Genomic DNA, 12,259 nt, shown 5'->3' on the forward strand with positions numbered 1-12,259 from the left:
AATGTTCTGTGTGAACAGCCTCTAAGAAATGTGCCTGATTCTAACTGGTGGACCATAATTATACAGGACTCCTTTAAAAGAATAGTTCTCAAGAAAAACACAAAATCTGTCATTTACTCACCCTCATGTCATTCGAAACATGCATGACTTTTTCTCCTTGTGGAACAAAAATATTTCAAGAACTGTCTTTTTTTTGTCCATATAATTCAAGCAAATGTTAACCAAAACAGTATATGCCAGCAATATTAAGAATAAATTATTTTGTGCTCCTCAGAAGAATGTTGAAGAAAGAATTGTCATCCCTTTAAAAATGTGCACATCCCCAATTAAAATAAATAAATGGGAATGAAAGACATTTTGGAATGTTTTTTTTTTTTTTTTTTTTTTTTTTTTAGATGAAGAAATGAGCATAACGACAGTACAGTGTATGAAGTGACAAAACATAAGTATTTATCTGGTAAACAGCCAAGATCTAGATCTGGGCTTTTAATGCCACACTTACTATTTAGTAACATCATGTTAAGACATGCAATGCCCAGCTGTTGGTGTATAAGCTATTGGCTTGTTTAACATCAGATATGGAGCCAAAGAAAATAAATGCATATCTAGGCAGATAAACAAATAAACCATTAAATCCCCAGTGATGCAAATGTGTCATCGTTCTTAAATAGTTAAAGACTTTACTAAATACAGTCACCAAAATAAGCATCCCGTTTCATGAGGGAGGATCAGTCAATCTTGCTAATAGCATTTCACAAACAGACCCAAATAATGGTTAAACGTACACCAAAACACACATGTAGACACACAGCAATCACATTCACTGCTTGCTCTAGCATGTACACATACCATGGGAAGATGGTCCAGACGTTTACAATGAACCAGCTGAACCTGTCTTGGTGGATGGAGACTACAAAGTACATTTGAGGGGTGATTTTTATTAAACTGAAGTTGATTTTTTTCTCCACACAGACTTCATTATGTATAGCACAGAAAAGTTCCCCTAATGTGCACAATGGACCAAAGGAAATTATTTAAGACTCATTACATAGCTAAGGACAGATTAAAAGCTTGGATTCGCTTTTAACTGTAATGTTTTCCTGAATCTGCTGCTTCAGAAAAACAGATAAAAGGCTTTAGATAAATAACTTAAACACTTTGTATCTGATTGCATTTTAACAGCCTACAGACACCATTTAGCTTAAGAGTGCCTTGATCTGTCAGATGCTTGCTGTTAGTGGTGACAGATAACACAACAAATGCTGAATCAAGTGTGACTGATAGATTCCAAAAACACCCAATTAAACGGTAAAAACATCAGGATAACAGAAGACAAGACATAAGGATAAATGCTAATTTTTTGGTTTCCAACTCATAGTTTAAAAAAAACACTTAAATTGTGGTAACACAATACACGTTTTCGAAAAAAAAAAAAATGAATTCACACTTGTGTGAGCATTTTAGATTAAAACCATTTGAGTCCATACTTCACAACACTTTAGTCAATGCTTACTAATAAGGCTGAGACTCAGGCAAAAGCTCTTATTCAAATCTTAGTTCTATACATACAAGCCCAGGTGTTTTAATTGTTCACATTAGAAAGCAGCAATCCAGATCATCCAATGATTGCTTTAAATCTCCACGTAATCTCTTTAGTCCCATCTTGATCGTATTCATCCATCTCAATCAAGTGAAAAGGGGCCATGCATTAAAGGTAGTCGTTCTTCACTTTCTGATTACCTGTGTAAGTTTTTTTTTCCAAGACATTCTTCACAATGCCCTTATTTCTCAAAAGCATCCTGCATGGACTGTTTGAAATACGAAAAACACACCAAACCATCCATGATGAAAAAAACTGCACAAAACTGTTACTGCACCTGGTTTCTGCAAGTATGGGCACATAAACCAGGTGGTTTAGTTAAGAAGTGAGCACAGATGCATTGCAGTAAAAATGGATTCACACAACTTTGCCAAATTATCTGAAAGAAGTCACTTTAACAGTTGAATCCCATTACTGCCACAGGTGTGGGAACAGAGATGGTCCCTTAAATTGTTGACTGATGCATTGTGAAACATGCACACGTACTGAGCAGTGGCACAGAGATGAATGAAAGCATTGCCTGGCATCTCATTAGCCGGTGGGGCTTCCGGTTTGAGTTAGTGCTGTCATTCCGAGGAGCTAATGAGAGGCTTTTGACCAGATGTCCAATGCGAGGGGGGTGAGACAACTTCACCTTCGGCGCTTTAAGCCTGATTTATCCCATCTTTTTTCACCTCAGTAGTTCTAATACACCATTTTGATCACCCCCTCACCCATTAGCCATACAATATATCAACTCCAAGATACAGAGATGGACTGAAAAAATAAAAAGCATAGTCTGTTATAAATACACACTGACTAACCCTCAGGGTTTGATTCAGTGGATAAGCTCATGGAAGCCATCTTTTTTCTTCTTTTTTTTTATCAGTATCAGCATGCATTCCACTTATCAGTGCTGCAGTCCTACTATGTCACAAGCCAGTGAGAATTTAACAGCCCATTAGGGATTGGACACTAAATTAATGGGCTTCTAAATGTGTAATCAGCATAGTTAAATCCAGAAGGACTGATTATGTAGCTTTATCAGATGAGAAAAGACAGCAGGCAGAGGAAACCTCAGTGAGAGTCATTCAAAGTGGCTAAAAAGTCTGTGTATGTACACGTCATGATACGTACGGCCCTACAAAAGACAATATATTAAAAGATTCAGTGGCAGTCCAAGCGAATCTTCTTGAATCTAGCCTTGCATTTGTACAGCTATAAATCACAACAGGAGTCCATCTTAGCTGACAGCCAGGCTGCTGCTGTTCCTCCATCTGTAGGCTGGGAAATAGATCTCCAGTCTCCAGGGAAAACCAAAGTGCCACGCCTGACACCAGCATCTGTGTAAGTGTGTGCGCGGAGAACTTATTTGTGCTCCGGCAAAAAGCCAGACATTCTCCAAATACTATGTGCGATTGAGTTACACACTAGGGTGTGCGACTGGCACACTGTCGTATATCAAATTGCAGCATGTGCAAGGAAACATAATGCAATCTGTCCGGCATGGGGGCACTGGTGCTCAGCTAGCGAGTACCACGACAGGTGTGCTGCTACTTTTTTCCCCCTTGATTTCAAATAACATATCATCCATATTTCAACAGTGAACATCATACTGCTGACAGAATAACGATGAAGCTGTTGGAAGCCACATTCTAACACATCCGATTACAGTTTCAGAGAAATCTGAAGTTCTGCATGAGCAATTACTAACCAAATACACGGTTTAATCATTGAGGGAAAAAATAAAAGACCACGCTTTTGTCATTTACTTTGCCTTTTATTTTTCTAAATTTTTCTTTCCCATGGTACACAAAATTAGTTATTCAGGTGAAACTTTTTCACACAGTGGGTGCTATAGGCAGGGGACGGGGCCCACTAGGAGGCGGCAGCAAACTTATAAGAAACTTAAAATGATTGGAAATAAGACGCACATTAAAATAAGACTGAAAACTAAAACAAGAGAGAAAAAAAAATTAATTCACTTTTTTTTCCACATGGTCTGGAAAATTTTAAATGTGAGGTGGTCTAACTTTAAGTTTGATTTCTAGACCTGTTAAATCTTTTTAAATAAAACCAAAAATATTAAATCAGGTAGAAACCGTGTTTACAACAAAAACAAAATAATAATAATAATAATAATAATAATAATATTATATATATATATATATATATATATATATATATATATATATATATATATATATATAAAAAAAACATTATTCATTAATTTGTGTGGAAACACCTGGAAATGTTTGCATATTGTTATGGACATTGGGGCCTTAAATTTAAAGTTGAGAACCACTTCTGCAACACCAAAGTTATGGATTTGCTTCCAAGAAGTGTACAAACCTATTAAATAGACTGGCAACACAAGTGCCTATAAATCCCATAAATGTAAATTTAAACATGATATAATTTGTACAATAGATTGCATATCACATGTGATAGTATATGACTTGGACTGGACAAAAACATGCAACCCTTTAATTTGAATTATTTTAAATTACAATCATTAGGTTTAGGGGTCGGTTTAGGCTAAGGCTTCATGGTTAGGTTTAGGAATTGTTACGATTTCTAATGACACCAGGTTAGACAGAGACTAATAAAGGAAACAGGAAATTATAGAAAAAAGACGGGTGGTATCGGAAACTACTGTAGACTTGAACCTTGTTCGCCTTTACAACTGTATGACCATGTGCAATTCCCACCAGGTCAAATCTCTGATAGAACTGCATAATCCGAAAGTTTCTGTCAGTAATGCCATTTCTCTAAAACAGGTCAACTGTTAACATGAAAATGAAAGCTTATAGTCTGGCTTCAGTGAATCTTCAGTTGCCACAGGGCATTTTTCCACACCATTCAAAGTGGAGGACTGAGCATTCTCAGCCTCCCTTGCGCATAAACAGTAGCCGGGGGTTAGCGGAGACCTTCTGAGAGAGCCTGACAGAAGTCACGTCACCACAGTGGTGTGGTGTTGACAGCAAAATATTTCCTCATTTCAAATCCATGGCACTAACACGCCAGTCATAATGGCATATCATTTGGCTAATAGAGTGTTTCTTGGTGTGTGGGCTTATGATCATCCAATGATCCCCTTCCCCAGTGATAAACATGCTTTAATGAGTGAATTTCAGACTCTGCTGTCAAAGAGGCAGGTTTGCAAAGCTGACAAGACTGAATATTGGTAAAACTCTACAAAAGACTTTGGACTTGCCACTTGAGTAATAATTACCATGCTAAAGCCAAGAAAACACCCAAAATAATTAATCTTCCAGATGCAAGTTATGTTGTATAAAACAATGGCAGGATGTTAATGCAATCTAAAGCCATGTTTTTTTCTTCCTCCATTAATAATATCCATAACAGGCTCGTTGCATAAGATCATTAAACATTTTTCAGAGAAAGATATTTTAAAACAGATTTTGTATGAATTCTGGTTACACCAAAAACATATATATATATTTTTTTAAATAGTGAGTTGGTTTTATTATATTTTAGTATATGTTATATATATTTTTATTATCTACTTAGACACACATAAACAGGTAGATAGAGACCGAGCAAGATAAGTGAGGACTAAAAAGGAAGGGGGGCACGTCCAAAATACCTCTCTGACAGCGAGTGTTGACATCTGCCAAGGCATAGACATGCCTTGAAGAGATAGGAACCAAGGTCAAGTCATCACATTTACCTGCTGCCAAAAGTCTAAGGCCTTTGGAATTCAGTTTGCTCTGAAAACAGGCAATATCCACAGACAGCTTATGCTTAAGAGAATTATCTGTTCTGGCAGAGCACTAGCCCTCACAAACAGTTACAGGTTATCCGCTTGTTTCAGCACACAGGATTAACTGACCGCAGGTGCCAAGTTTTGGGTAGGAGCAACTGAACCCAGTCTAACTTAAAAAGCATTGCCCACAAATCACTTATCATTCATTACACTGTAAAATATTAGAAGATAACGTTATCATTACACTAGTTCTTGCAATAGTTTCTGCATTAAGTCTCTAGCAGAGGTTAAGGGTTGCTCGGCTCTTTATTAAAAAGTGCACATACATCCATCTTCAAACTGTCTAAGGGTAGTGGGTAGGATGAATAAAGAAAGGGAGCAAAGAGTCAAAGTGAGGGATGAGTAAATGCTTGAGGAAGTGTTGTTGTCAGCGAGTGATTGACAGGCATTAGCAGGACCTGAGGCTGCAATGTTCAGCTCTTCCAGTCTAGACAAGTCTAGATGAGCAATAATGTCATGGTCAGCGTCAGTGCTGGAACTTGGCTCTTTAAAGAATAATTTTCACAGAAATTCAAAAGTTTACGGTAGGTATGTTCTTTAACTTTATGTTTTTAAAAGAAGGCCCGTGCTCACCCAAGACTGCATTTATTTGATCAAAAAATACAGTAAAACAGTAATATAATATACATATTTTTTTATAATACAATTTAAAATAAATGCTGTCTATTTTAATACACCTAACCCTGTGCTAGCAAAAGCATGTCACCTCATCCCTCAGAAATAATTGTAATATGCTAATTTAGTGTAAACTTCCTGTCTGGAGAAAAAACAACAACTAGATTCAGATTAAAAACAGGAAACCTATTTGCGGTTATGCACATTTGACTGTAGCCATAACTCTACATTATTGTATTTGTTGTCAGTGCAGTTTAAGATATACTGCTTTTGAAAGTTAAATCTGGGGCTTAGCATTATAAGTAGACTTGCCTGGGGCCAAGGCGGCATTAAGAACTCCTAGACGTTATTTCTTATCACTGCATAAATCATCAAAAATGAGAGGCAAGCAGACAGGAGGAAGCAGCTATGTACCACAATTACAGTCTTTAAAATCTGACTCCTATTTTTCAGCCTTAAAATTGAAGCACTGAACTAAATGTCTCCTATCTGTAATTAGATAAATATTTAATAAAACAGTTTTACTCTCTGGTAGAGCACAGCATTAGCAACACTCAAGTCATAGGTTCGTTTCTCAGGGAATTCACAAACTTCAAATTTAAAGCACCTTAAATTTTTTTACATGCAAGCATCTGCCAAGTTAGGTCTGATTCTAAGGGCAAAGCAGTGCCCTTTCTCCTCAGTGTAGATGATGGACACCAACAATGAAAAGATCTTCACCATTTCAGTGCACAAGCAATGGATTTCTTGACCTCATTTTTAACTGAAACAAGAGAACATATAATTCATAGGATAATGGATATTAGATTGATGATGGCACAGGTGGTGCCAGCACAGAAGACAGAAAGGCCATAAAATTACAGGAAAAAAAACCCCAACAAAGCTATGACCCATTTCTACAGAGGAACTACATGGTCCTGCTGCTAAACCTTTTTTTTGTAGCACTGTTTGGGTTAGGAATGTACACGCTCTGTCCATCAATACAAACATCCGACAAGCATTGACTTGCTTACTAGCCAAATCTGTCGCACTGCCTTTCAAGTGTGCTGACAGCAAGAACAGTGACACCTCAACTGTGCAATCTTCTATTCTAGGCCGGTTACAAAGAAGTCTTCACTTTTAACAAACTGCATAGTATTGAATAAATATTCTCTTCTGCTTTCCAGAGCTTTCCTCCTTAAGTCTTAAAGGTTTCAGTGAAAAAGCATGCTCCCCATTGAGATTTTGAAACTGGGGAATTGGCAGGGTACAGCGTGTCGACTGACAGCAAACTCCAGTGCCTACAGTATTACAGCCAGAAGGGCTTGGTGAAAAAGGACTGGGGTAAACTTTTACTTTAACAGGGAGTCATTTGTTTTAGGTGTGTGTGTGTGTTTGAGTTACCAGAAAGCTTGTTTTCTATTCATTAGACTACTGGGTATTGAAAATCCTTTTAGTTTAGGCTACCCACAGTGTATGCACAATCCACAATCGTAAAATAAACTTGAAATGCTATGGAAACTACTTAGCACAACAGGCTGGTAATGTAGAGCTTTGCCAAGCAAGAACACTGCCAGCTGTCACACAGTCTCCGAGTTCTGGGAACCACCTTCCTCCGAAGCTTTTACAACAAAGGTAATTCCTACAGTATGTTGCTCTCCTTTGGGGAATGTATTGAGCAAGTGGCTTCAAATTCAAAAGTCATCAATTTCTCCACAAGTCAAAAGTAACAATTTAACAGTTTTTGCCCATGCAATGCAAGTAAAAACATCATTTAAATTATTAAAATATAAACATTCAAAATATTATTAAAAACTGCAATAGTATCTCGATGATACTACATTAACACTGTGTGAGGGTGAGTAAATAACATCAGAAATTTCTTCTATCATCTATCCCTTTAACCTGCATGATGTTCATGAAATACCATGAAAAATGCATGTTAATAACTAGATTTAAACTCTTAACTGCATAGTGAAGTGTTGCTTGTGAGTTACACACCCACCACTTAACTGTCGGATATGTGTGGCGCACTGCATTTCCCAGTTAGCTGGTGCACCACATTAACCCCATTCCTAACAGAGTAATCCAGTAATGCAGAGCCTCGCGAGGCATTCGGTTAATATCGAGGCAGACTCTCACACGTCTCTGCCTGAGATGTCAGAGGGGTTACAATGGATTAATAGCGGATAATCTGGCACCATTAGAAAACTCCAGCTGCTTTCTGAAGCCACTCCACTGCTGTTGAACTGGCTTTATGGACACAACTAATGATGGGAACAGCTAAATGACTATGGTGCAAGTGTAGATTTGTCATTATTAGGGTAGGACAATGTTGCAACAAGGGTTAATGAACAACTCCTCACCAGTTTAGCGTCTGGGTTCTGAATGATTCTTTGCTACAATGTCGTCTAGTTAGTGCTGATAACATTCAAAATTTGATGTCAATTACATGGCTATACATCATTTCACACTCATGTCTAAAACAGTGGCTTTCAAATCCTAGGTCAAGACCTTCGTGACTTAAAAAGTAGGTCGCCAGGGTGATTTAAAGAAAATGTATTCATGTATATATCACAGTTAAAGGGGGGGTGAAATGCTATTTCATGCATACTGAGTTTTTTACACTGTTAAAGAGTTGGATTCCCATTCTAAACATGGACAAAGTTTCAAAAATTTAGTTGTATGTTTGAAGGATAGTTTGGTTCCAAAAATACTCCTTACGGTTTGTCACAAGTTTCTGAAAGTTTTTTTCGAGTATGGGTCTGTGTGACGTTAAATGGAGCGGAATTTCCTTATATGGGTCCTAAGGCACTTCTGCTGGAAGAGAGCGCGCTCCCGAATAGCAGAGCACTGAGAGGCTGAGCACAGACTCACTGATCAGAGCAAGAGCGCCGCGAAATGTCACAAAAGGAGTGTGTTTTTGGTTTCCAGGGCAATACAACCCTGCACAGATTACCAAAAAAAAACAGCATTAAGGTACCAGTGGATGGAGTTTATTTTTACAGAGCATCAACGGAGTTGTGCAAGTGTTTGTGTTTGTTCCCTGCATTTCGAAGATGCTTGTTTTACAAACATGGCCCAGTTTGACGACAGATTTGCATATCGTTTATTTCTTAAGGATGATGCAATCCCAACGAAAAAGGGCCACGATCGTGTGTTGTAACCGCAGGTGGTGAGTAAAACTGCTTCAAATATCTCTGCCTTCTTGTTAGTGCGTCCGCCTACCATGCCGGAGACCCGGGTTCGAGCCCCGCTCGGAGCTAGTCGTTGCTGCTGCTGCTTTCGTTCAGTTTCAGCCTCGGGATCTGATTCTGGAACATAAATATACGCTGAATCTGACTGTTAGCCATGGTTTGTTTTGGTTGGTTTTGTCCTCACGGTGTCACAGATTCCAAACGCTCTCATGCAAAAGCCTACTGGCGCTCGTGATTCTTTAGCTCCGCCCACACGTCACGCCTCCAGTCGGTCATGTTTTTTCCGGGAAAAATCGGTACAGACTATCTTTCTCTTATGAATATAATAAAACTAAAGACTTTTTGGAGTTCTGAAGGATGCAGTACTACTCTATAGGTACTCAAGATTAACAGGATATTGAGTGAAAATGAGCATTTCACCCCCCCTTTAAGAAGGAAATGGGAACCCACAAACTTAACTTTAGTAACAAAATAAACAAACAACAAAACAAAAGTAAGCAGCAGCTGCCACCTCACTGCAGGTATTTGTGTTTGCTGTGTTTTTGCAGCATTGAACACTGTAGCCAATCACAGACATATATGTTTATTTCTGGAATGCAGTTGCCAGAGGCATTTCAGTTAGTTACAATGCACCCACAACTCCAAACACCAGAGTTTTTGTTCAGTCCTGAGTTCTGGCAGCTCGCAAAAATTATAATGAACAGCGTTTAGACGCAATGTAAATAAGACATTAATGGTTGCACTTTATTTTACAATACATGTACATCATTTACTTACATGTACTTATAGTGTACTTACAGTGTATTTATCTAAGAAAGTTCTGGTAATACAAGGTAACTACATGGGGTAGGGTTTGGTTTAGGGGTAGGTTCAGGGTTAGTACCTAGTTATTACATACAGGGTAGTTATTGTAATTACTATAATAACTACATAGTAAGTACATGAGGAACAGGACTGTAAAATAAAGTGCGACCACATTAATTGTGCAGTGTAGAGAGCTTCATTGATTATAATGGAATTTTCTGAGATTGCAATGGTCGGAATTTAGTGATGGCTTTTCTCAGCAATCATTAAGGAAGTGCCATCTTGGCTATATATAGTCCATTCAGAATTTGAATAAAAATTTTGCTTTTCATGCTCCTAGAGGACCAAAGTGGAGTATATACTGCAAAGGGTCGGCTGTGACAGCCGCATTTAAATGGGTGATTCTCTCTCGAAATCGCAATGACTGAAAAATTGATAATCATAACAATGGACTGGACAGAATATGATGTGTCAAAATAGATGTGCATGAAGGCTAAAGCACCCTCACTAATATCAGAAGCAGAGATAGCGATCTCTTGATCAATCTATCTATCTGTCTCTGTAGTATGTGTGCACAGGTTGCATCATATTAAAAAGAAAAAAAAAATAGGTTCACTCTTCAGAAAGTTTGAAAACCACTGGTATAAAATAATGGCAAACATTATGCATAAGCTTTTTCAGAAGTTAGAATATGAAAATAAATTGGGATTTTAATAGGAGGAGACAACTATTCAGATCATGTTCTCGGATTCAAAGCTCCATAGTGCTTGAACAGGTGTAACTATAGGGCTGTTTATTTAACATGAAGGAACAGCTAATCAGTCAGATAACACACTAAAAATTTACACATTTAATTATGTCCTCTGACCTGACAAACCAGATTAAGAGCTGTTCATATTGAATATTTGAAGAAAAAAAAATTACTTTAAAATGCTATCTAAAAAGGCAAGGTACTTAAAAAAACAAGTCAGTGCAAATAACGTAAACTAGATTAAAACATTGTCTAAAAGAAAACAAAACCAATGAAAAAAAAATATAAGTTCAACATTCAATATTAAAATAAAATGTAAAAAAATAAGAAGAAAAAAAACTAACAATTCCAGAATATAACCTTACTGAACGTAAGCCTACAATCTATATTGGTTTCTAAAACCTTCAGCATGGTTACTTATAATGATTTAATGAATCAGCATTTCAAGGTAAAGTCACTGCAGACTTGCCATTTGAGCCACTAAGAAAGACATCGTTCACCACCCTTCATCAACTGAATACACCTATTCATATCAATTTGTATGAAAACCAAAATATCATTTTTTTTTTTCAGGTTAACCTTATTTGAGGTCAAGTATCTTTTTAATCTGACCTTAACCTCACACTGCAGCTGCTAAATAAAACCAGCCTCGGATCAGCGGTGAAGAACTGCCTCAATCAACACCAACCAGAGATGGCTGTGACAGACAGTGTTGGGCAAGTTACTTTTAAAAAGTAATTAGTTACAGTTACTAGTTACTTCTTCCAAAAAGTAACTAAATTAGTAACTCAGTTACAAATTTTTAAAGTAACTAGTTACTTAAGAAAGTAACTATTGCGTTACTTTCAAGTAAAATTAAATTTTAAATGCTCAAACGTGACCCCACCTCTACCCCTCTTTAAAGGAACTTAAAATACATGTGCATGTTCAATTATTTATGATAAATCTGAATATTATAATGAAATGGACACTTAATACAATACATTATTAACAGAAACATGAAACATTGTACACACATCTAAAAAAAAAGTTGCTGTGGGACAAAGTGAGACTAGCCTCCAATCAAATGGCATGTATGTAGATATTATGTTTATATAGTGGATCAATGCAAATAACACGATAGATTTTTGGGAACTTTTGATATTTCCTTTTATTGTTTCTTTAATTTCTTGAAGGAAAAAGTAATGTATATACTTCCATTTAGGGAAGGCTACTTTTGGATTATTTGGGCTCGTCGCCATACCTGTCTCTGGTTGACTGACTGGCTTGTGTTGTTCGTTGTGTGTCCTGTCCTGTCCGATGATGGGTCGTTCGCGAATGAGCGTTAGTGATGATGGATCGACTCGTTCGCGAATGAGCTTTTGATGAGTCGTTCGCGATTCGCGAATGAGCCGACTCTAAGAGCCGGCTTTTTTAGTTGAACTTCGGGAGCTGGCTCGCATATCTGAAGAGCCAACTCTATTTTTTCAAATTTAGCCTATAGAAATTGAATAATTATGTAATAAAAATTGAAATATTATAGTCAAAGTCATTTAAAGAGCCGT

At 37.3% G+C, this 12,259-nt stretch overlaps 1 protein-coding gene across 2 annotated transcripts in view; it reads right to left on the minus strand.

Annotated features, from left to right (window-relative positions):
* LOC113057995 (platelet-derived growth factor C-like) overlaps positions 1–12,259 on the minus strand; it is a 41,314-nt gene that overhangs the window by 26,445 nt on the left and 2,610 nt on the right. The window lies entirely within an intron of this gene.

Source organism: Carassius auratus, chromosome 39, assembly GCF_003368295.1.
Source record: "Carassius auratus strain Wakin chromosome 39, ASM336829v1, whole genome shotgun sequence".
Classification (NCBI taxonomy): Eukaryota; Metazoa; Chordata; class Actinopteri; order Cypriniformes; family Cyprinidae; genus Carassius; species Carassius auratus.